General features: G+C 41.8%; 1 protein-coding gene across 9 annotated transcripts in view; it reads left to right on the forward strand.

Annotated features, from left to right (window-relative positions):
• GRM7 (glutamate metabotropic receptor 7) overlaps positions 1–25,921 on the forward strand; it is a 935,325-nt gene that overhangs the window by 710,417 nt on the left and 198,987 nt on the right. The gene's annotated exons all lie outside the window — the stretch shown is intronic.

The raw sequence follows: 25,921 nt of genomic DNA on the forward strand, positions 1-25,921 counted from the left end.
TACATGCATAAGAAATATCATATATTTGTTCTTCTCTGTCTGACTTCACTTAATATGATAATCTCTAGGTTTATATGCTACAAATAGTATTATTTTATTCTTTTTTATGGCTGAGTAATATTCCATTGTCTGTATGTTACCACTTCTTTATCCATTTGTTTCCATGGACACTTAGGTTTCTTCCAAATCTTGGCTGTTGTAAATAGTGCTGCAATGAACATTGGGGTACATGTGTCTTCTTCAATTATGGTTTCCTCAGGGTATAGCCCAGCAGCAGGATTGCTGGGTCATATGGTGGTTTTATTCCTAGTTTGTTTTGTTTTGTTTTTCAGGAATCTTCATACTGTTCTCCATAGTGGCTATATCAATTTACATTCCCACCAACAGTGTGGGAGGGTTCCTCTTTCCCCACACCCTCTCAGGCACATATTATTTGTAGACCTTTTAGTGATGGCCATTCTGACTGGTGTGAAGTGATACCTCATTCTACTTTTGATTTGCATTTCTCTACTAATTAGTGGGTTAGTTTTTAAACAACCATTATTAAACTTAACACAGACTTTCAATTGGTGGTGATGGTGGTGGTGGTTTAGTCAATAAGTTGTGTTCGACTCTTGCAACCCCTGGCTACAGTCCATGGGATTCTCCAGGCAAGAATACTGGACTGGGTTGCCATTTCCTTCTCCAATTAATTATAATAAAAATAACAAATACTCAAATTTATAATTTCTAGTTATTTCACTACATTTACCATTATCTCTGTGCTTGGGACTGTTTGTATCATTTGAATAGTGGAAATACTATTAAAGGGTATGCTATGCCACCTCATGGCATCGTATTAGCAAAGTGAGACTGTCTATTTATAGCATAGAAATCATCAAATACTACAAACTGAGGTGTTGCCCTCCGAAAGCTTATCAGAAACATGCAGGCACACCTCCAGGGAAAGGCAAGTGTGTGAGGAAAGGAAGGCTTAGGTACAGCTGAAGCATCTTTGCTATTTTTAGGAAGCACAGTCATAAGTTAGAACTTCGAGGAAGATTTTCCCCAAAGTTTTCTAGAAAACCAAGTAGAGAGACAGGGGGGTGAAAAAAACTCTTAGCCCCTTACTTAGAAAAGGCCAGACGAGAAAAGAAATCCAACAACGAGCTGCGGAATCCACACTCTACTTTCAAATGGCAAAATCAATCTGTTTCCATGAGTGATGATGCCAGAGAATTTTGCAGTTGCCTACTGAAGACCAGCTTTCTCAAATGCTGAGACTTGATCTTACAGAACAGATAATCCTTGATCATAAATTTTTAGTGTTTACATTTTTAAATGTAACCTTTAGAAGAAATGTATTAAGGTGGCCCAAACAATCAGAGCTTATAGAAAATTATGAATGTGTCTGCCATCTTTCTAATATCCCCACCAGTAGTATCGTTCCTGTTCTTTTTATACATACTTTCAGGTTCTTTTTTGCACATACAAGTAATATAAACATAGATTTTGATGACTGTCATCCTTTCCCTTATTACACAAATTGTCAAGTAATATACTGACTCTTCGGTACCTTTCTATTTTTCCATTAATAATAGTTTTTGGGTACCTTCCCATATGAGTGCATACAGTGCTCCTTCATTTTTTAAAATAATAGCTGCATAGTGTCCCATTAATCATATGAGCTCTAATTTATTTAATCAGTTGCTTAGTTGTTGATCCGGGATTATATCCAGTCTTCTGCTATTGCATAGTACAATGATAGCTAACTTTTTATAATGTTGGCAGCCTAAGGGGTGCCTGTTTCCTCACAATCCAGCATAGTGAATGAGTGGTCAGAGTTTTGGGTTTTGCCAATCTGAGAGCTGAACAATGGTGTATCCAGGGGATTTAATTCCTAGTTCACTTCATTCTGAGTGTCAGGGAGCTCTTTTCATATGTTCAGAAGCCATTCTCATCTCTCTTTGTCTGGCTTGCTTTATATATGTATTCTCAATGTGTTAGCTGTTCCTACCCTTTGCTCATTTTCCTTTGTGTTGTTGCTGTTGTTCAGTCTCCAATTCACACCCAGCTCTTTGTGATCCCATGGACTGCAGCACCCTAGATGTCCTTGTCCTTCACTATCTCCTGCAGTTTGCTCAAATTCATATCCATTGAGTCAGTGGTGCTATCTAACTCTCTCATCCTCTTCCTTGTCCTTCTCCTTTTGGCTTCAATCTTTCCCAGCATCAGGGTGTTTTTGAATGAGTCAGTGCTCCTCATCAGGTGGCCAAAGTATTGGAGCTTCAGCTTCAACATCAGTCCTTCCAACGAATATTCAGGTTGATTTCCTTTAGGATGGACTGCTTTGATCTCCTTACTGTCCAAGGGACTCTCAAGGGTCTTCTCCAACACCACAATTTGAAAGAATCAATTCTTTAGGGCTCATCCTTCTTTATGGTCCAGCTCTCACATCCATACCTGACTACTGGAAATCCATAGCTTTGACTAGATGGACCTTTGTCAGCAAAGTGATATCCCTGCTTTTTAATACACCGTCTAAGCTTGTCATAGCTTTTCTTCCAAGGAGCAAGTGTCTTTTAATTTCATGACTGCGGTCACCATCCACAGGGATTTTGGAACTCACGAATAAAGAAATCTATCACTGTTTCCACTTTTCCCCCTTCTATTTGCTGTGAAGTGATGGGACCAGATGTCATGACCTCTTAAATGTTGAGTTTTAAGTCCATTGTGGGAGTTGTTTGATTCATTAGAAAGCCTGTAGACATCACCTCACAAGTCTACTAGGACAGAGCCTGTATCTGATGGCTGGCGCCATCTAATCTGTGTTGCTCTTCCATCATGCTCTGCTCTCAAATGGATGGAGGGGAGGCAGTCACAGTGTGGTGTGGCACAGGCAGGTTAGCTAATCTGAGAAGAGGAGGCAGGTCCCTCCCCAAAATGTCTGTCCATTTGGATACCTCCATTTTGAATCGGATGACTGCTCAGGGCCTGAAGATAATAAAATTAAAATCAGCCTCCAAAGTCAGGTCTGGCTACTCCTTCCCTCCCTCCCTCCCTCTATCCATCTATCCATCCCTCTCCTGGTGTTCTTCTACTTCCTCCACCACGGGGTCTTCCCCCTTCATCTTAGCAAATGGTGCTTCCTGTTCTCTCCATGCCTTTCTTCACTTTCTTTGCTTCTCTTGAAATGCCCTGGGTCTCCCAACAAACTCATGGGGGGTCTGGTGTTTGGTCAGTAGCTGTGGTGTGAGGGGGAGATGACCCAGTCTCAAGTTGGATGCTGTGGATAAAATCTCACTTCACTCATACACTTAACAACCTTCATCTACTTACTCCTCAATTCCTCTAATTCTTATTTCCTGCTCAAAAAAACCTGGAAGCAGTGTTGCTTCATGGCTGGGGGTATGACATGTAGAGCTAGTCTGACCATGGTTGAAATCCCTTATCATCTTCCTAGTTATGAGTTAGTCGGCTGGGTGAATTATTTAATGACACTGATCCTGTTGACACATTTGTGAAATGGTTGAAACAGATCTCCATGGATCTCTCACATTTCGGCAAATTTTGTGAACAGATAAATTCAGCTTTTGTTTCAGACTATTTTTTTCAAGGATGTTTATATAGAGAACACTCTAGAAGGTAGTAATAAGAGTCTCCTTATATGGAACATGGGATGGATTTGTTTTCTGCCCCAGATAATGAAAATAACATCTCTATCCATGGCAGAGCTTGAACAGGTTTGCGTGTCAGCCCTGTAAGATACTGGAGTTTCCTGAAATTAGGGTTCTGTGTTTGGAATGTGACCCAGAGCATGTGCAGCATCCATCTGGCTGTCTACACCTTGCCCTGTGGGAGTGGGGCTTGGGAAACCAGCGCGAATGACGTGACTCAAGCTCTTGCTATGACTGTGAATAGTAAACAGCCTTTGTAAGGACGTAACCCAGAGGTCACATATCTTCTTCCAGTGTCCACAAGACCGTGGCAGGCTAACTTGATAGCAGGTAGGGTCAAATCCCAGAAGATTTATACTTCTTGACATTTACTTCATGGATCTGTTGTAATAATTAAATGTAAAAATGTATAAAGCACATAGGACGATGCCTTTGCCTCATTCATAACAGTTATACGATAAATGTGAGCTTGCCTTAGTATTTTCCCTGTTATTAATGTTAAGATCATCTCAGATGATTGACTGGGGACTAAGGTAAATAATACTAGCATAATGTCTGGCCCACAGTAGGCTTTCAGGCACAAGATTTTTCCTTTTATTCATATATTGTATCATATTAGGGAGGCTACAATAGCAGGAAGGGACTGCAGACCCACCTGGAAGGTGAATTTAGTTCTTAATCTCTTTTCCAAAACTCAGCTGAAGGAAGGTGGCTCCACAGGGCGGGGACAGGGACCTCAGGCCTCCTTGAAGCTTGCTAGGACTGTGCCCTCCGTTCAAAGCCATGGTGAATCACACCAGACAGAGTCCTGCCAGATCGAGGGACAGCCCTTGGTGCTGTGTTCTAATTCCATACAAATTCCCCTCTCTGAGAAGAATATTCTCTCCTTGCACCTAAGGTTTCCATTTAAGTAAATGTTTGCAGACACTAACACTCTTGGTTCTTGAACTACGCTCTGTTCCATGCAGTCACATGTCACGCGGGAGGAAGCGCTGTGTGAGCCAGTGTCCCTGACCACTTGCAGTCACTCCTTAGCCTTCCAACCTTGATCTGAAAAATCTGATCACATGTTTGCCAGAGGTTGGGCTTTTGCTATGCTCTAGCTACAGTGGTGGAGGAAAGAGACTTGGCCCCTGCCCTCAGGGAGATTAAAATTGAGCAAAGAAAGCACCACTGAGTAAGTAACATACTAATGAAATAAGATTGTAACGGTGATGATTGCTGGAGGAGACCGGCACTATTGAGTCACGATGGCTTTGAATGGAGGGCATGGTCCTAGAAGCTGCAAGGAGGCCTGAGTTAAGGAACCCACTTGCAAATTTCAGCAGCTGAGCATCATGAAAGTGTGTCTCTTGCTTATGTCGCAATCCAGTGTGGTTCGACAGTGGGGATTTGGGTTGAGGTGGGTATGGAACAGCCTCTTGTCCTTCTTCAATCTTTTCAGGATCCGGACTGTTGCTCTAATCCCTGCGCTTCTTTGTGTCCAGCCAGCAGACAAGCCTGTCAGTGGCTCACTTTGCTACAGTTTATATAAATTCAAGAGAGGCTCAGAAACATGGTCTACCCAGGTGCCTAGAAGAAGCTCTAGTTGTTTTCTGACACAGAGGAGATGGCAGGAGAGAACCAGGTTGTCAGGGATGGCATTGCCCATAAAGAGTCTTTGTTAAGACCCCAGATTCTGGAGGCATACTGCCTGAGTCCCCTCCTGGCTCTTCCACTTGCCAGCTGGGGACCTTGTGTTTAGTTTTGCAGTAAATTATGCTTCACTCTTCTCAGCTATGAAATGTGGGTAAAAATAATAGAGAGTTCTGAGAAAGCAAGTGAAATAACCTGTGCACTTCAAGAACATTTAGCACAGGGTTAGCTCATTGGTTTATTCTAAGTACACTGGTACAGTTAAATTATTATTGTGGTCATCATTAGTAATGGTAAGGCAAAACCTGAAGGCATTAGAACGTTAAGCCCATGTGGCAGAAAATACTGTTGTCTAACTCTTTGGTGTCCTACCCTCCATTCCCTCCTCACCTGGCGCTTTGCTAACTGGTACTGGAATAGCCTACAGTCTCCTCCCTTCTGGTAATTTCTCTGGTTATATCAGGTTCCCCATGCCTGGCTCTGAACTAGCACTCTGGATCCGGGTAGATGTATGGTTTTAATTTTAACTCAAATTTTGCCAATTTTGTTGTTTCTTTACCCTCTTTAAAGTGTTTCCAACTCACTTTTCTCCAAGGTTCCATTTTGTCCTAACAATCTGTGTAACTTGTCATGGGAAATTAAAACATTATGATAACTGCCTGGATTCCAGGTCTTGTGTTTGGCAGTAGGAATCTTAAATGGGCAAATAGTTTCCTGGACTGGCACTTAGATTGGAGGCAAACACCAAGAGTTGAGTAGAATCGTGACTTGTCACAGTGGAATGACTAGCTGCCCCTCAAGTCATCAGTCTGCTAAATGTTTTCCTTTTGTGTTCAGTAGAACCAGCTTAGACTCCTGTCACTCGAGTAGCTGGACCTCCATGTACTCAGAAGACTGCCCCTTCTACCCGCATGAAAGGCACAATCTGCATGGGCCAGGGGTATTGTTAAACTTTATAAAATTAATCTCTAGATTAAGTGCTTAAAGTAGCACTGGCATTTCAGACATCATAGACTAGGCTATATGTTGGCATTTTCTTCACCTCTGTGACGTAAGGTTCACTTTCGTCTTTATTGGCTGTCTGTTTCATGCCCAGCACTGTGCTGGCTGATGAGGACATTTGATGAAACAAACACTGTCCCTGCCCTCAGTGAACCTACCACTTGGCAGGAAGAACAGATGACAGCCAAATGCTAACTCATAATACAGTACCTAGTGGCATCATAACAATGAATGAGGCTGTAAGTGTCCATTGCAAGGCGATTTCACTGACATGGCTGATGAGGAATACCTTCCTTGAAGAGGTGGCCCAGGAGCTGACAGCTGAATGATGGAGCAGGAGTTATCCAGGCACAAGGGGAAGGAAGGCCATCCATCAGAGGGAGCAGGACGTGCTCAAGGGACTCAAATGTGGGTCAGCCTTTGAAGAAAGTTCACGGGACCTAACAGAAGCAGAAGATATTAAGAAGTGGCAAGAATACACAGAAGAACTATACAAAAAAGATCTTTATGACCCAGATAATCAGGTGTGATCACTCACCTAGAGCCAGACATCCTGGAATGTGAAGTCAAGTGGCCTTAGGACATATCACTATGAACAAAGCTAGTGGAGATGATGGAATTCCAGTTGAGCTATTTCAAATCCTAAATGATGCTGTGAAAGTGCTGCACTCAATATGTCAGCAAATTTGGAAAACTCAGCAGTGGCCACAGGACTGGAAAAGGTTAATTTTCATTCCAGTCAAAGAAAGGCAATGCCAAAGAATGCTCAAACTACCACACGATTGCACTCATATCACACACTAGTAATGCTCAAAATTCTCCAAGCCAGGCTTCAGCAATACCGTGAACTGTTAACTTCCAGATTTTCAAGCCTATTTTAGAAAAGGCAGGGGAACCAGAGATCAAATTGCCAACATTCGCTGGTTCATCAAAAAAGCAAGAGAGTTCCAGAAAAGCATCTATTTCTGCTTTATTGACTATGCCAAAGCCTCTGACTGTGTGGATCATAGTAAACTGTGGAAAATTCTGAAAGAGATGGGAATACCAGACCACCTGACCTGCCTCTTTAGAAACCTGTGTGCATGTCAAGAAGCAACAGTTAGAACTAGACATGGAACAACAGACTGGTTCCAAATAGGAAAAGGAGTACGTCAAGGCTGTATATTGTCACCCTGCTTATTTAACTTGTATGCAGAGTACATCATGAGAAACACTGGGATGGATGAAGCACAAACTGAAATCAAGATTGCCAGGAGAAATGTCAATAACCTCAGATATGCAGATGACACCACCCTTATGGCAGAAAGTGAAGAGGAACTCAAAAGCCTCTTGATGAAAGTGAAAGAGGAGAGTGAAAAAGTTGGCTTAAAGCTCAACATTCAGAAAACGAAGATCATGGCATCTGGTCCCATCACTTCATGGCAAATAGATGGGGAAACAGTGAGAGACTTCATTTTTGGGGGGCTCCAAAATCACTGCAGATGGTAATTGCAGCCATGAAATTAAAAGACGCTTACTCCTTGGAAGGAAAGTTATGACCAACCTAGATAGCATATTCAAAAGCAGAGACATTACTTTGCCAACAAAGGTCTATCTAGTAAAGGCTATGGTTTTTCCAGTGGTCATGTATGGATGTGAGAGTTGGACTGTGAAGAAGGCTGAGTGCCGAAGAATTGATGCTTTTGTACTGTGGTGTTGGGGAAGACTCTTGAGAGTCCTGTGGACTGGAAGGAGATCCAATCAGTCCATCCTAAAGGAGATCAGTCCTGGGTGTTCTTTGGAAGGACTCATGTTGAAGCAGAAACTCTAGTATTTTGGCCACCAGATGCAAAGAGCTGACCCATTTGAAAAGACCCTGATGTTGGGAAAGATTGAGGGCAGGAGAAGGGGATGATAGAGGATGAGATGGTTAGATGGCATCACTGACTCAATGGAGATGGTTTGGGTAAACTCCAGGAATTGGTGATGTACAGGGAGGCCTGGCGTGCCGCAGTTCACGGGGTCACAAAGAGTCAGACCCGACTGAGTGACTGAACACCAGGGGACTGTGGCATATGGGTGAGGCCAGAAGGGCAGGTGCTGCTGGAGGCCACCATGTGAATTATGTACTTTCACAAAGAGCAATGAAAACCCACGTAAGGACTTTGCACAGAGAAGTGCGCGGCTGCTGTGACTAGGTCAGATTTGCCTCTAGAGAAGATTGCTGGGTCTTGAGGGTGGAGTGGATGTATGTGGACCAGAGGAGAGGTTCTTCTATTATCAGGGCTTCATGAGAATTGAAGAGAGCTCAGTGTCTGGGGGATTGAGGTAGACAATGAGAAATGTAGGCAGCTCTGGCAGGTACTTGGATGGTGAAATTTACAGGACTTGACAACAGATCACATGTGGAAGATGAGAAGGAGGGAGTGTCCATTGAGACTTTCCTAGGATTCTGACTTCCTGATTTGCATAGAAAGCCTTGCCATCCACAGGCATGGTGCCAAATCTGGTGAGGGAGAGCACGGAATAGTTTTGAAGTTTAGAACATATGCCATCATTTGTCGATTCGCAAAAAAATATATTGTGGAAAGAAAGAAAAGGAAATAAATTATTACGTCTTCACCATCTCCTACGTTTGGAGTGCTTTTAATGTATCTTGGTTTATCTTTCTAGTAACCTTGTAAGGCAGACACCACCCTCATCTATCAGCTCAGAAAAAGGTCCTGAAAAATCTGCTGACTGGCCTGTGCTGTGCCATGCTTAGTTGCTCGGTCATTACCGACTCTTTGCGACTCCATGGAGTTAGCCTGCTGGGCTCCTGTCTATAGGAGTCTAGGCAAGAATACTGGAGTGGGTTGTCATGCCATCCCAAGGGGATCTTCCCAACCCAGGGATCCAACCCAGGTCTTCCACATTGCAGGCAGATTCTTTACTACTTGAGCCACCAGGGAAGCCCAAGAATTCTGGAGTGGATACCCTACCCCTTTTTCAGGCCCAGGAATCAAACTAGGGTCTCCTACATTGCCTTCGGATTATTTACCAGCTGAGCTATCAGTGAAGCCCTGAGAACATACAATTAATGATTAGAAAAATATGGTTTTGATCACAGGTTTTTGTGAAACCACAATCTTCTACAGGCTTTTCCAGCACAAAATATTTTATCTGTATCTACTTGATGTTGGTTTTCTGAGAAACAGCATGGAATTCTGGCTCTTGAGAAATTTACAGTGATCGCCTAGGAAGGTGTTGGTTATAATGCCACAGTGGTGGATGAAACAAGATGTCCTAGGTTTATGGAAGAAGAGGTTTGGGACTGCGGTGTGCACATGACGGGATCTGAGCTGTGTCTGAACAAGATATTTACTCTGACCAGGGGCAAGAACATATAGAGCTGCAGATGTGCTCTGGCCTGTACAGGCTGGAGAGATTGATGAAGGGGAGATGAAGAGAAGGGAAACGGAGAGGAGAGAGTATATAAACACATATCTGAGTAGTGAAAACTCTTTGCTATATTGAGAAACTTAATTTTGCCCATGAACTCAGTAACCAAAAGTCAAAATTAAACAGACTTGGTAACAGTAAGAGACTTGAACTCCTTAACAGTCTTCAAATAATTTATAATTAGTAATATTAAGAAGAATTCTGAACAGGGTCATGAATATGCAAAACTCCTTTGTGTTCCCTTAAGCCAGCAATTTCCAAACCCAGCCACTCTCTTCCTATTTGCACATAACCTCAGAGGGCCACAGAGCTGGGTGAGGAAGAAAACAATTCTTACAAAGAAGCTGGATCAATATTTAATGATTACCATTTTGACCAACCTAGATAACATGTTCAAAAGCAGAGACAAAAGCCAACAAAGGTTCGTCTAGTCAAGTCTATGGTTTTTCCTGTGGTCATGTATGGATGTGAGAGTTGGACTGTGAAGAAAGCTGAGCACCGAAGAATTGATGCTTTTGAACTGTGGTGTTGGAGAAGACTCTTGAGAGTCCCTTGGACTGCAAGGAGATCCAATCAGTCCATTCTGAAGGAGATCAACCCTGGGATTTCTTTGGAAGGAATGATGCTAAAGCTGAAACTCCAGTACTTTGGCCACCTCATGTGAAGAGTTGACTCATTGGAAAAGACTCTGATGCTGGGAGGGATTGGGGGCAGGAGGAAAAGGGGACAACAGAGGATGAGATGGCTGGATGGCATCACTGACTCGATGGACATGAGTCTGAGTGAACTCTGGGAGTTGGTGATGGACAGGGAGGCCTGGCGTGCTACGATTCATGGGGTTGCAAAGAGTCAGACACGACTGAGCGACTGATCTGCTCTGATCTGATCTGATTTTGAACTCCTCAGAGCTCTTCTTTATTTTTCTTCTTGTATCTCCTGGAAAACACACACACACACACACACACGCATTAACATAAGCAATGCAATTAATGCAGATATTTTCACAAACCCACTAAAACACATATAGGAGACTGCTAATAGCATTTGCCTCCACAAAGTTGGTTGTAAGAATGAAAAGGCGACCAGCTTTTCATTGTCTGTGATTATGCACCTCTTAAGTTTTTAGAAGACGAGTAACGAAATACACTTTCAAAAGTCCATTATGTTTGTGGCTTGAAAGGCACCAAGAAGTAAATAAAAAAGTTATGGACTCAGATTCGTACTACCTGAGCCTGAGTTTCCTTATTCACAGAGTACAGGAAATAATTCTTACCTTGCATGTTGTTTCGTGTGTGTGTGTGAAGTTTATTTATTCATTTTCAGCTGTGCTGAGTCTTCATTGCTATGCGGGCTTTTCTCTAGTTGTGGCAAGCAGGGGTACTCTCTGGTCTCAGTGCATGGGCTTCTCATTGCGGTGGCTTGTGTTTTTGTGGAGCGAGGGCTCTGGAGCACATGGGCTTCATTCAGTAGTTGTAGTGCAGAGCTTGGTAGTTGCGGTCACCAGGCTCTAGAGCATGCAGACTAGGCAGTTGTGCTGTGCAGGCTTAGTTGTTCCATGGCATGTGGGATCTTCCCTGATCAGGGAACAAACCCCTGTCTCCTGCATTGGCAGGCAGATTCTTTACCACTGAGCCACCAAGGAAGCCCCCCCTTGCATGGTTTTTAATGAGGTTTTAGGGATAGAGTGTATTTAATACCTGGCACAGAGTGAATGTTCAATCATAAAAATTGTACTATTGACAAATGCAAGTCTTTTTGATAGTTTGTAGCTAAATAAACCAGTCTCTGGCTAAGTTTTAGGTCTCCAGAGGTTTTGCAGGTCGCAATACTGATCTGGTTCAGAAAGGAAAAGAAAAGGCACCTGGCTTTGATGTAGTGCTTCTGAGTGATGGGAGAATTCCACAATTTCAGTGCAATTAACCTGCTGGGAGGGAAGACAACAAAATAATAACAATAGCCATTACTGTTATTGTTATTAATGGCCCATTATTATGCCCAGAAGGCTTATTTATCTGACGCAGGCCCAACCTAATTTCATCTCCATCTCATGTATTTAGTAAGAGAATTAGGCATTCATATATTTCAGTGAATTGTGTTGCTTCAATGTTATTGACATACTCTGAGCATTAAACTATTATCATTTTCAAGCCCCGGATTAAGAAACTAATTACGACGCTTTAATAGTTAAATCCTAGCTGCCAAGTCTTATGAATATTGCAGCACTGTCTATAAGGCTGAATAATTGTTTGATCTGCTGACACGGTAACTCTTTTGCAGAAGCAATCTGAAAGGTTGCCTTCAATCTTTGAAGCAGTCCTCAAGCATTGTGTTCAGATATGGCCACTGCAATCTGGAAGGCTTGTTATTAAAAGCATGACCAGAAAAGTGGTTAATTTTCCTGTGAGAAGATGTCAATTAACCCTAATAGAGTTATTTGGGGGCTGATTTTGTTTAATCAAACATCACAAAATAATTGAGCTGTGAACAAATGGCTTATCATAGAAATGTGTAGGTTGGCAAAAAAGCTTGGAGAGTGCCTTTCAGTAACTCCCATTTATTAACAGTTACTTTTTTCATTCAAATGGGCAATTACCAAGGGGCCTGCTGCTCAGAGCCTTAACAGGATCCTGTGGCCCTTACAGAGTGCTTGGCTCCTCATCCAAGGCAAGGTCAGATGCTTTGACAGTGGACACTGGGAAGTTTGAAGGAAAGGGAAGCTTTACTTCTTATTTATCACCTATCAAGTCTGAAGAAGGACAAATCCAAGGTTCGTGTCCCACTTTTATTTATAGACATCATACTTACTGTCCCTCTGGGTTCTCCGGAAGCATCTTTAAAAACATAATTTAACCCATTGTTTCAGACTTCTTAATGCATTTAAGAATCATGTGTGTGGATGTGTGTGTGTTTTGAGGAAAGTTTTCACTTTCGTCTCAAAGGATTTGTTAACACAATAAGCCACTCGTTATATACAAATAAATGATACAAATATGTATTAGAGAATTATCTAGCTTACTTTCAATATACTAACATTAAAAGAAAAGAGAGAGAGCAGAGAATACATCACCAAATTGGGTCTTGACCAACATCCAGATTTAAATGGTGCTGGTAAGTCCTGTGTCATAGCACAGCTGGAGTCCCAGCTGGGAAAGGGTCCCAGGCAGCGTGTCTGCTCCATGGGTGAGACTTCAAAGATTGCAATCTGGGGTTCGCTCTTATAATGCCAGGAAGATCGCAAACTGCTATCACCATCAATCTGTGAATATGCCTAATGGCTGGGACCCATCCCTAAGCAATTAAATCAGAATCCCTCTGGGTGGAGGCTGGGCATGGGTATGTTTCTAAAGCTCCCAGCAAGTCCTGGGCAGAGGACCATTGCTTTAAGCCCTCCATCATTTCTGGGATCATTTCTCAGCTCATCTGCATAGGTGAGTGAGCACAAAGGATTAGATTGTCAAATGTGATTTGCATTGGTGATCTTACCCAGTGTACCAGTCAGCTGGGACTGCTGTAACGGAATACATGGACAGGGTGGCTTCGATAACAAACATTTGTTTTCTCATCGTTCTGGAGGCATCACCTTAAAGCCTCTGTCTCTAGTTGTTTTGCAGGGTTAGAGCTGCAACGTAGGAATTTGAGGAGGGCGCTCTTCAGTCCTTCGCAGTAATCAATGTTACTCCTAATTTCAGAATTAAAAGTAATTGTAGATACAGGCAAATTTGGGAGAGGTCCAGAAGTATCAGTATCCCTCCCCAAGTCCTTTCTTGCCTAAGTTCATACTTTGGCCCAGGATAATAAATTAAATTTTTAAGTAATGTATGGGTCTGTATACAAAAGTGAGAACTGTTTTAGTCGTGAAAAATTATTAAACTTAGGTACACGGCTTCATGATGTTTTCCAGGGACTCATACGCTATAAATTGACTGACTCTGGATTTATTTATCAAAATCCATCCCAGACAGACTACTACGTACATCCTGCTAAAAGCATTCCATAGATACAAAATCTCAAGTTAAAATACACCAGTTGTTTGTTCTCCATGAGATCTGTTGTTAGCAAAGGTCTCCATGGACATTTGATCAAACGACCTTTCTTTTATGTTTCTGGAAGATCCTCCCATATTCACTGCACTCCTGCCCCAAGAAAGGAGGAGGACAAAATATAAGCCTTCTTCTAAACACATCCTTTCAAATGGGGCATTTGCCAGTCTTGAGCTGACCTTATGCATCCTGACACTCTCCTAGAGACTGTTGTTTCCCTTACCACGAAGCTCCAGACAAACCCTGTGACTTGTTTCCTCTAACAACTTTGGCCCTAAAGTGTGGTTCCCAGACCTGGACCATCACCTGGGAGCTTGTTTAAAATTCAGACTCTCAAGCCCACCCCAGGCTGAGTAAATCATAAATTGCATTTTAGCAAGGTTTTCAAGGGATTTGCTGGCACATTCAAGTTTGAGAAGCACAGTCCTAACACCCCAGGTCTTTCCTGCTTCAGGGCCTTTACACCTGCCCTGTGTCCTCACCTTTCAGGGTCACAACTTAAAAATCACCTTTTTTGCCTCTCTTGTCTTCTCTTTAAAGTAAATGCACCAGTGTTACTCTAGCACTTGCATTCCTGCTGAAAACTTGTTGTTGTTCAGTTGCTAAGTCATGTCCATCTCTTTGCGACCCTATGACCTGCAGCAGACCAGGCTTCCCCGTCCCTCACCAACTCTTGGAGTTTGCCCTAGTTCATTTTCCACTGAATTGGTGTTTCCTTCCAATCGTCTCATCCTCTGCCACCCTCTTCTTCTTTTGCCTTTTGTCTTTCCCAGCATCAGGGTCTTTTCCAATGAGTTGGCTCTTCACATCAGGTGGCCAAACTATTGGAGCTTCAGCATCATTGAGTAAACCAATCAATCCTAAGGAAATTCAACCCTGAATACTCATTGGAAGGACTGATGCTGAAGCTGAACACTTGTTACAATATACATTTTATTAATTTGTTGTATTGTTGCTTCAGCTGTCCCAACAATTCTAATTCAATTCCTTGAGGTCAGAAGTCTTAACCAACCTGTTTATAAGCCGTCTCCTAATGAATATCACTTGGTGTATTGGGTGGGCAGTGAACAGTTGTTGACTCAAAATGAGTAAACTGATAGTCCACGATTTGGTACCCACCTGCATCTCTAACATTATCTTCTTTATTCCTTTCTTGTTCTCAACTTAAACTACCTATAGCCCCTCATCCTTGTCCCCATCACTGAATCAAGTGCCTTCTTGGATTTTCTTAAGCTGCTCACTCTTCCTGAATGATTTTCCCCATCTACTCCCACTAAAGGACACTTAGTCATCCTCAGAGACTCTGCTCCAATATTCTAGAAAAGACAGCTTAGGGATCATTTGGGTCACAATTGTATTTTGAATTATACTGAAGTTTAGTGAGTTTGCATGCATTTTCTACTATGACACCAAGATCCTCTAGGGGGAAATGGAATCGTTGTCTGTCATATCTGTATTGTCACTGCTTAATGTTGTGCATGAGACACAGGAATGGCTCAGTAAATGGCCTTTGAATCATGAGCCAGGAGAAATATAAGAGGATGTGAGAAGGATAATAGAAAGAAAGCCCATCTGTGTCAACTTCAAAATCCTGGCATAGAAGGAAGAGAATAGTCCCTGTGGTCTCATGTGGACTTTTCTTGATGAAAAAGTACTTTTCATCTCCCTCATCTTCTAGCAGTCCTGGAAATAGAAGCTGAATCAAGTAAACACTTCATTTGTCTCACTTTCCAAAGAAAACTTAACTTCTCAATGTAAAAATAAGCCAATAGGCTGTCTTAGACCATTCAAGCTATTAGAACCCAATGCCATAGGCTTTGTGACTTACTATAAAATAAATGGATTTCACACAGTTCTGAAGGCTCAAATGTCCAAAATCAAGACCCCAGCAGATTTGGTGTCTGGTGAAGCCTGCTACTTGGTTCATGGATGTCTGTATTCTCCCTCTTTCCTAACTGATACAGGGACTCTCTGGGGTCCCTTTCTAAGGGTATGAATCCTATTCATGAGGGCTCCACTCTTACAACCTAATCACCTCCTAACAGCACGCCCCACCCCCAACACAGACATTCAGTCCATAGTATGTGCTGTTTGGTAGAAGCCACTTGTGTCTTAGCTCATGGACTACTAAGTGTATGAGACAGTAGACTCAATTTCTGAAATAGCCTAATGTTGTTGGTATACCTGTGGATATAGACATCAACACACATACATCTCAAGAGCTTTCTGCGGAACTGCTTAGGGCATGGAACGAATTCAGGAACAGTATGTGACTACTTACTTAGATGCAGTATGAAGGGTAGCAAAGAATCACCCACCCAAATATGTCACATCCACCACATCTTCTAAGCTTGCAACTGAGCATAAGAGTCCGACTATTTGTGTTGTTTCCTTAGATTAACATGGAGGTGTCAAACAGATGACTGTTCAGCTCTTCATTGGACAGTATGTGCCCTGAAACAAAACTTGTGGGCTTATACTCAGTCTTTAGGGAGTGGTACCCAGGTCTCTGTAGTACAGAGGTAGTCTTTTTAGTTTGACTTCACTTGGTGTTCACCTGGAGACATATTTGGCTTAGTCTTGATGAACTGAGTAGGGGAGAGGACATGCCAGTAAGTAAGGGTTTCGTGAACCTATGGAGACGTTATGCAAGAGAAATCTGAAAGCCACGTGAAATGAGATCTTCTTTGTCTTATAATGAAGATCTGAAAGGCAATGCTAGAATCCCAATAAACATATTACTTAACCAGTGTCACTGTTTCCTACAGTCTTACTGGAGGGGTGCAGATTCTGCAGTGTGTGGAGATAATAAATGTTACAAGAGAGGACTAAATTATTTGGTCTGGACTCCAGTGAATTAGAAAGCACTGTCTTAAATCAAAGCATGTTCTCTCCTTAATAGCATTACTTCTCAGGGTCTTTAATAAACTAATATGCATTCTGGCTCCCCTAACATTGTGATATTGAACCGTGTGGTTTTCTATGTTCAAAAGATAATGTTTCAGTGCTCGTATTCATCAGAATGAAATACAGGATAATGGTGCTAAATAATCTGTATAAAAACAGTTTCTATCCTCTAGTTCAGAAAATGGAACCAAGAGATTCAGAGGCTTGGGGCGGGGGGGAGAAACTAGAAAGGAGGGAAAAGAAAAAAAGAAAACAGGAAATCAAATGCTCTTCCTGTCTCCGTGGGTAAACTTAACTGATCAGCATGCTTCCCCACTTACCTGGCAGAGAGCATGACTCAGCCCAGGTGAGTGGGTGAAAAGCAATTTGCAAGTTGTCTGGAGTGTGAAAACCTATGATGAGTGGCTGAGCTGGATAGAAAAGAAGATTTAGTAGCAGGAGTAGGAGGACTTCTTTTGTTCTCGCATGTATAGTTTGTCATATTTAAGCAAGTCAGAGTTGGAAGGCTCAAACAAAAAGGAAGAATAAGGAGCATTCAATGCAATAAAAGGAGGCATCCTCTCCTAAGGATTTATACCTTTATGTCTGTCTTGGGATAGAATTTGTCCAAGTTCCATTCCACCTTTCAGGCTCTATAGGAGATTTCAAAAAATGCATAGTAGCCCTATTATCCCAGTGGAAGTAGAAGAGGTAGAATAGTATAGACAAAATGCCAAGAGATTTCAAAAGAAAGTAAGGACATCAGAGAAGGACATCATCAGGACATCAGAGAGGACATCAGCTTAGAGGCATCAGAGAAGATTTGGGTTATTTGAATGGTTGCAGAATTAGGGGAAAAACATGACAGATAAAACGATGCATATAAACTAAATAATGCCAATAGGGGAGCCATGGGGTCTTGAAGAGAAGCACAAACATAACCCTTTACTAGAAGAAAAATGGATGTTGTGGGCTGGAGACTGATGAGGCTGGAGGAAAGGGTTAGGGGTTTGCTCTGAAGTAACTTGAAGGCTAAAATGAGGCATCTGCACTGTCTCAGAGAGTAATTAAGAGAACATGATAATGTAACTTTAATAGAGCAGCTTTTAAGGACAAGAGGAAAGGGGTTTATGGAAATAAATTGGAACAACTTATGCTATTTTTTCAGGGGAGCAAGGTGGAAAGGGTGTCAAAGATGACAGTGTAGTCACTAATAATAATTGCGGTAGATGTAACTCATTCAGCTTTTTACTTTGGCCCATACTGTGTGCTTATATATTACTTTTCTCATTAATTATGAAGCCAAATCCAATACCAAATTAATTCTAAAATACAGTTTTGGATGAAGTATAAAAGAATAGATTTATTGATTTGCCAGGTAAAAAGGGACAGAGTGGGCTAGTACCCTCAAAACTGTGTGTCCTAACGGGGGTGAGGGGAATGGCATGAGGAATTTTGTAGTCAAAGGGCAGGGTTGTTGATAAAAATTAAGGTGCCTAAAGGGCCTGAATACCTTCAATCAGGAAATCTTCTGGCTTCAGATGATGATGCATGAACTGGAACTTTCTCTGGAATGAATGGAGTTTCATCAAGTAGTCAACACTTTCCATTTGGTGGAGGTTTTAGTTCTGAGGACTTCCCTGGTGGCTCAGATGGTAAAGCATCTGTCTACAATGCAGGAGACCTGGGTTCAATCCCTGGGTCGGGAAGATTCCCTGGAGAAGGAAATGGCAACCCACTCCAGTACTCTTGCCTAGAAAATCCCATGGACAGAGGAGCCTGGTGTCCATGGGGTCGCAGAGTCAGACGCGAACTGAGCAGCTTCACGTTCACATTCACGTTTAGTTCTGCAGAAGAGCTCAAGAGATTGTTAGGTGTATCCCTTGAGGAGAAACCAGGATGCTGTCCTAGTGAGTGAGTGAGTGAAGTCGCTCAGTCGTGTCCGACTCTTTGCGACCCCCATGGACTGTAGCCTGCCAGACTCCTCCATCCATGGGATTCTCCAGACAAGAATACTGGAATGGGTTGCCATTTCCTTCTCCAGGAGAGCTTCCCAACCCAGGGATTGAGCCCAGGTCTCCTGCATTGTAGTCAGATGTTTTACCATGTTTTGCCACCAGGGAAGTCATTATGCTATTCTTTGCTCCCATATCTCTGCAACCTGTTCCTTCCCTATTTATAATCTGAATCTGCCCTTTGGATTTCAGGGAAGGGGACACAGAAAGGCTTTTCTTTCCAGGAGCCCCATAGAGTCATCCTCAGTTTCAACTCTAGGAGGTAGTTCATGGGGTCACAAAGAGTTGGACAGGACCGTGTGACTGAAGAATAGTTCAGTTCAGTTGCTGAGTGGTGTCTGACTCTTTGTGACACCATGGACTACAGCATGCCAGGCCTCCCTGTCCATCACCATCTCCCAGAACTTACTCAAACTCATATCCATCAAGTCGGTGATGCCATCCAACCATCTCATCCTCTGTTGTCCCCTTCTCCTGCCTTCAATCTTTCCCAGCATTAGAGCCTTTCCAATGAGTCAGTTCTTCACATCAGGTGGCCAAAGTATCGGAGCTTCAGCTTCAGCATCAGTCCTTCCAATGAATATTCAGGACTGATTTCCTTTAGGATGGACTGGTTGGATCTCCTTGCAGTCTAAGGGACTCTTAAGAGTCTTCTGCAACACCTCATTTCAAAAGCATCAATTATTCTGCACTCAGCTTTCTTTATAGTCCAACTCTCACATCCATACATGACTACTGGAAAAACCATAGCCTTGACTAGACGGATCTTTGTTGGCAAAGTAATGCCTCTACTTTTTAATATGCTGTCTAGGTTGGTTATAACTTCTTCCAGGGAGCAAGTGTCTTAATTCCATGGCTTCAGTCACCATCTGCAGTGATTTTGGAGCCCAAAAAGATAGTCTCTCACTGTTTCCACTGTTTCCCCATCTATTTGCCATGAAGTGATGAGACCAGATGCCATGGTCTTAGTTTTCTGAATGTTGAGCTTTAAGCCAGCTTTTTCACTCCCCTCTTTCACTTTCATCAAGAGGCTCTTTCGTTCTTCTTCACTTTCTGCCATAAGGGTGGTGTCATCTGCATATTTCTCCTGGCAATCTTAATTCCAGCCTGTACTTCATCCAGTCCAACATTTCTTATGATGTACTCTGCATATAAGTTAAATAAGCAAGGTAACAATATACAGCCTTGACTGAAGAACAAGAACAAATCATAACTGTGTTTCACAGATGAAAAAAATAAGGTTCAGAAAGTTCGAATGGCTTGACCAGTGTCACTCTGCTAGGATTTGAACCCATGTCTGTTGGAGTCCAAGGCATGTGTGGTAAGATTTGGAAAATGAGAAGGAAGGCAATACTTACAGGCTCTGAAATGCCATTATTACATTAATTGCTGATACTATGTGACTGTAAGAATAAAAGCTCAAGAGAGAGGCGAGGCCTGACAGTGGCCATCTTGAAGTTTTTGCCTAGATTAAGTTGATCATTGAAACCAAAATATCATAGCCATAACATTCCAGTAAAAATAATAATTATTTAGAAAGCTACTCAGGCACTTGCCTTGCACATGTTATCTCTTTTATAACAAATGTCTCAGTCATAACAAATAAGGTTGGGCAATGGATGCTCCAAGTTGTTGACTTGCCTTTGGTCACAGTGTCTGGAGAGACGAAGCCTGCCTTTGAACCCAGGAAAGGCTGACTTCGTAGCTCCTGTTCTTTCTATTTTGAGCTGTAGCAAAGTTTACCAGAGGAGAATGTACACAGAACAGTCAGCTACCTATTGAAACCCAGTTGTGTCCTTGTATGCAGACTGTTTTTTTTTTTTTTTTCACTCTCCATGGTGTATTAATTATGTTCCACTACCTAGCAACTCGGTTCTCCAGATTTAATTCCCTTTCTTCCCTCAAAATGCCAAGGACATTTCAAGTGTAAACGTACACTCTATAGATGTGTGTGTATTAAATGAACAAAAAATAGATGAGACTCACATAAGTCCTTATGGATCCTTTCATCAAGTCTAATTACAATAAAAGTGCATAAAACTGCAATTTTGGCTGGGGAAAAATCCCTTCTAGAGGAGGGGTCAATCTTTTCTCTCACCTCTTTCACCTGCCAGGGCCCTTGAGTCCACTCTCAGATACTGAGCATCCATCACTGAATAAATGGACAGAAGGTCTGACCTCATGGAGTTTACAGAGGAGTTGGGGGACAGACTTTAATGAGTCGCATATTTGCATAATTACAAATGGTGCTAGAGTCTTTGAAGAGGGATCCATGAGGGGTTATAAAAGGAGGAATTAACCCAGTGGGGGTGAGTGTCCTGAGCAAGAGCTGAGTGGGTCGAGGAGTTGCTGAACATCCCGTGACAGCAGAAGGGGCTCTGTGGGACAAGATGCTTCCTGGGACTCACGTAGCCAGCCAGGAGAAGCCACCTACTGTGTGTCCCTGACAGACAACACTCGCTAACAGGTCTAAGAGCAAGAAGAAGTCACTGAGGAATAAACAAAAAGATGACCTGGTCAGATCTCCACTTAAATCCGTCTAGCTGTAGTCAGAGGATGGGATTAGAAAATGCCAGCAGGAAAGGGAGGCCAAGAAACCCCACAGAATACTTTTGCAGAGGAGGTGTGATAACAAAGGCAAGAAAAGAGAATTCACTTCTCGAAAGTGTTCATTTTTGACTCCTTTGGTCCTGACCCAGGAAGCTTACTTACTATACAGTTTGTTGGATAAACTAATTAATGTACATGATGACAAGAGATAAATCCAGCACAGGTTGTTGATCACTTGGATATGGGAGGGGGAGTAAAGGAAGGGAAGAGGTCTAGGGTGACACCACTCCTGATTTATGGACTGATAAAGCTGCCATGTGCTAGGGCTTTGTTCTTCTCTTTTCATTTCCTCTGAGTCAGCCAGAGTTTTCTGCAAAAGACCAGATAGTAAATAAGTTGGGTTTTACAGGCCTTGCATTCACAGCTCCTCCATTCTCATTGTAGCGTACAGTCAGCCATAGATAATATGTAAATGAACAGTGTAGTGAGGGGGGTCCGATAGAACTACTCGTGAAAATAGATGGTGGGCAGGATTTGGCTCACTGGGGCCGTAGCTGGCCAGTCCCTGGTGAAGATCATAAGTTCAGTTTTGACCAAGCTTGCTTGAGGTATTTTTGAGGCATATATGTGAATATGTTTATGTTATACATTATCCTAAAGTCTATGCTTTAAAAAAAATAAACTACTTTCAGTTGTTTTTAATAAATAAAGCACGATTAAATGCCTAATGTTTATTGGTAAGCATCATTTAGAGAACTGTGTCCCCGGAGAGGGATTAAATAAGAAATGATTTGTGGTTAGCATGTAAATTATAAGGAAATGGCTCCTCTCCTGGCAGTATTGTTTCCAAAAGACATAGCTGACCAGTGTCAGCTCAGTGTGGCCATCTGAGTGTATGGTATTTTTGAAGCATGTCAACATTGTGAAAAATTGGAGGTTCCACAGAAAGCTGATTCTTCTGGGGAAAAGATAAATAAAAGGAAGTTCTCAAGCCAAGTCAAGTCAACCCTTTGTAATTAGAGGGATAGAAAGGTTTGATGAAGAAAGAGAAATCTACAGTTACTGTAGGGATAAACTGTTCAGTCAGTCTGGGAGCTTTTAATTATGCAAATGTAACAAGAACTACCCCATTTTCCATTGTGTTTAAGGAAAATGCAGGCATTGAAACAGTAAATGCAGATCATTTAGGCAGAATTGTTATGAAATCTGTTCTTGATGTGTAATTTAATAAATATATTTATATGGACATATAATTTGATTTGTGTTCCTTTAGCCTTTGTTTTTTGGAGCAAGAATTATTTCTTACTCCCACCCACATCGTTTGTTTATGTGCTGGGCCTCTGTAGGCATTTTCTGTTATTTGGCCAGTAACATTATGAAACATAAGTCTGGAGACCTTTCTGAACTGTGGAAATTTGTAATTCCACTACAGCTCCATACTTTCCCATTAAATCATAAAAAGAGCATAACTGTACATTTTAGGTGACCTTCTCAGACTTTCATTAAAAGTGCATTAAAAGAGCAAGTGCATCGTAAGGTCAAGAATAGAAGCCTGCGGTCACTAGGTTCTCTAAACAACACAAGTATTTTCTTCCAAACCCCAGCCCTTCAGAGAGTTAGTTCATCAGTTCCCAAACTTGTCTACATATTATCAAAGGAGCTTTTAAACACAAGGCTGCCCCAAGAAGATCCCCAAGTGATTCGTATGTACAAGCAAGCTTGGGAACAACATCAGAAAAAAATGTCTCAGTAACAATACAGAACTATCTACATCTCAGAGCTCAAGGGACTTGATAGTGAGATGAGGCTCTGAGTCCCTCTGTGGATGGCCAGTGACTACTGTAGTTAAAAGCCAATCTTTTACGTACTCTTTTATGTATTAATCTTTTATGTACAGTTTTATGAGGCAAGTGTATGGTACTTTCTTCCTTGAGTACATTAAAAATGATGAATTGTACAAGTAATTACACATTTTGAATACGTAGTATCCGAATTAAGTGTGTTTATAGCAGTCCTGAAATTCTGTTTTATAGTCCAGTCGTGCTGCCTAAGGTTTAACAATCAAGACTGAGTCTCAAAGAAAAAAAAAAAAAAAAGGCATAGACATGCTACAAAACTCCTTGTGAAGCCATCCCCCCTTACCCACTCCACACTGGAACCTAAAGCCGGTTCTTTTTTGTGTTAAGCGTTCCACATTCCTGTGCATTTTTCCTGAAAAGATTTTTCCATAAATTAGCCAGGACAAATATATTTTAATGAACAAATGGAGTTTTAATAGAAAGCTCTTTTTTAAATTAGCTCATTCTGTTACAGTTTTAATAAGCAAAAATAATATTGCAGGGAATTGTGCAATAAAAGCACCAGCCAGCCTGCTCTACAGAGTATGCGCTGGAAAGATGCACATGGAATTTCACAGAAGAAAATATCTCTGGAGTGACACAATTTTCTTTCAAAGAGAAGACGTCTGTATGGGGAAAGGAACAGATCTCTTCTAGATAAAAATGGATGCACTGAACAGTGTTTATAAAAATCCTCTCAGTTTGATTCCTGCATTTGGCAGTAAGACAGAAACTCATTGGGTTTTATTTTAAAATTCCAGTGATTATAAGGTTTCTGCACCCCCTATGGAGTATAGAGCCAGATCTTTTTTTTCTTTGCCAGCACACATGCTAAGAAACTTCAGCTGACAGGTGCTTTTTCATTGTCTCTGTATGAGCCAGAAGCAGCGGGGTCACAGCTGATTTTCTGAGTCCAGGTCTTCCCCACCCTCTTTTCTGAGTGCTTTCAGGAGACAAAACCAAGTGTTTCTGATTTCGTGTAATTCACAAGTTTGCTTTTCTTCTGGAACTCTCTACTAATCATGCAAGAGCTTGAATTGTTGGCTAACTGTCCACTAGTCTCAGGCCTTCACATACCAGATGCAGAAATAAGAAAGAGTGTATTAGAGTGTTTGACTGTAAGCAGTGGGGTACCCATGAGGTGTTGGTTAACCAAGGGAAGTTTATCATTTCATGTTTACAATTCAGGGTTGGGTGGTACCAGTATTGGTTCATGTGGTTGACATCATGATGTCACTGTTAAAAAATGATTAAAGAAGACAATTTAGGTGGTACCAGCACACTTTACTTAACACTTTGTGGACAGTCTTCTTTCAGAGAACTGAAAAATGGGTGGAAAGCAGAAAGCTCCTATAGGATAAAAAATGAAGAACAAGGAAAAGACATATAAAAATTATCTGATCAGCCCACATAGTCTTTTTGGGGTGAGAAGCTCCTGAATTCACTTAGTCTTTGAAGATTGACTAATGGCTAAGTGGACATACTGCATTCCTGGCTGAATGAAGCTTGTTTATAGGAATGTGAAAGTTGTGTAAGTGTTGGCTTACTAACATGACACCCCATAGAGGAGTGGCTCCATGTTGACCCTAGAAAGTTATTTCAACCCCATCAAAGATACAAATTCCATTTTGGTTTCTTTTACTAGCCTCAGCATGTTGGCTTTATTCCTTCAGTTTGTGTCTTTGTGGTGGCAAAACGGCTGCTTCAGCTCCATGTTTCACATCTGTGCACATCAAAGACTGATGACACCATGTCAATTCTTTGTGTCTCTTCTTTAAAGAGTAAAGAACACTTTGCTTGGACACCACAAAAGACTTATTTTTGCTTTCATTAGCCAGAATTGCCTAATTTTCTCTTTATTAAACTTTTGATTTGCTTACTTATAAAAATCTATGTGCTACCCATGGTGCTAATCAATGGTACTAGCTCTACAGCAAGCTCTCTTGCCAAGAACTGAGATCTCAGCAGGCCTTCTCCGTGAGCCAGCTACTGAGCTGATCCGGTCTCCATTAACCATAAACTGTGGGTGCCCAGGAAGGAGATGCATCCTTATCAGGGAATTTAGAACTGTCTTCTACAGAAGATAATGGTGACCATCCTAACATTTTTTCTAGTCTTTGTCAACCTGAAACAAATAGACTGATATACATTGTTCCAGCAAAGATGGGTTTATTTGAACAAGGGAATTATAATTTGAAATCTGAAACTATGGCAAGCCACATGCAAGATCCCTCACAGCAAGGGAAGGAGAATACTTTTATGGTGGGGAAAAGGAAGTTGGAGGGCAAAGGGTCCCTCAGCTCTTCATTGGCTGAGTCCTTGCCAGGGAAGAGAAGTCTTCCTCCTTTTGAATTCATCTGTGGGCACAGGGCTTGGAATCCTCCCTTTTTGGTCACCTGACACTCTTTGAGATTTCTATTTTCTTTTTTTTTTTTTCTCATCTTTCTGCAATTTTATTTTGCTTTCTGGCTAACTGAAACACAGTTTTGTTGCATAGTTCAGAGCAAACTTCAAATTTGCATTCTTTCTAGCCTTTTGACAAAGTCACTTGACATTATAGTCGAGTATTTGACAAAGGATGAGATGGCTGGATGGCATCACCAGCTCAGTGGAGATGAGTTGAACAAACTCCAGGAAATAGTGAAGGATAGGGAAGCCTGGTGTGCTGCAGTCCATGGGGTTGCAAAGAGTTGGACATGACTGAGTGACTGAACAACAACAAATCCATAGCCCTAAATTATTATTCTCTTTTAAACAGGTGCCCATGACATTTGCAGCTGTTTATTCTTATTAAACAAGGCTCTGAATTTGTGTGGATAGGTAGAAATATAGACAGATCATGTGTATTGCTTTAACAAAATTCGCACTTACTGGAGTTC

The sequence above is a fragment of the Bos indicus x Bos taurus genome, chromosome 22, assembly GCF_003369695.1.
Source record: "Bos indicus x Bos taurus breed Angus x Brahman F1 hybrid chromosome 22, Bos_hybrid_MaternalHap_v2.0, whole genome shotgun sequence".
Lineage (NCBI taxonomy): Eukaryota > Metazoa > Chordata > Mammalia > Artiodactyla > Bovidae > Bos > Bos indicus x Bos taurus.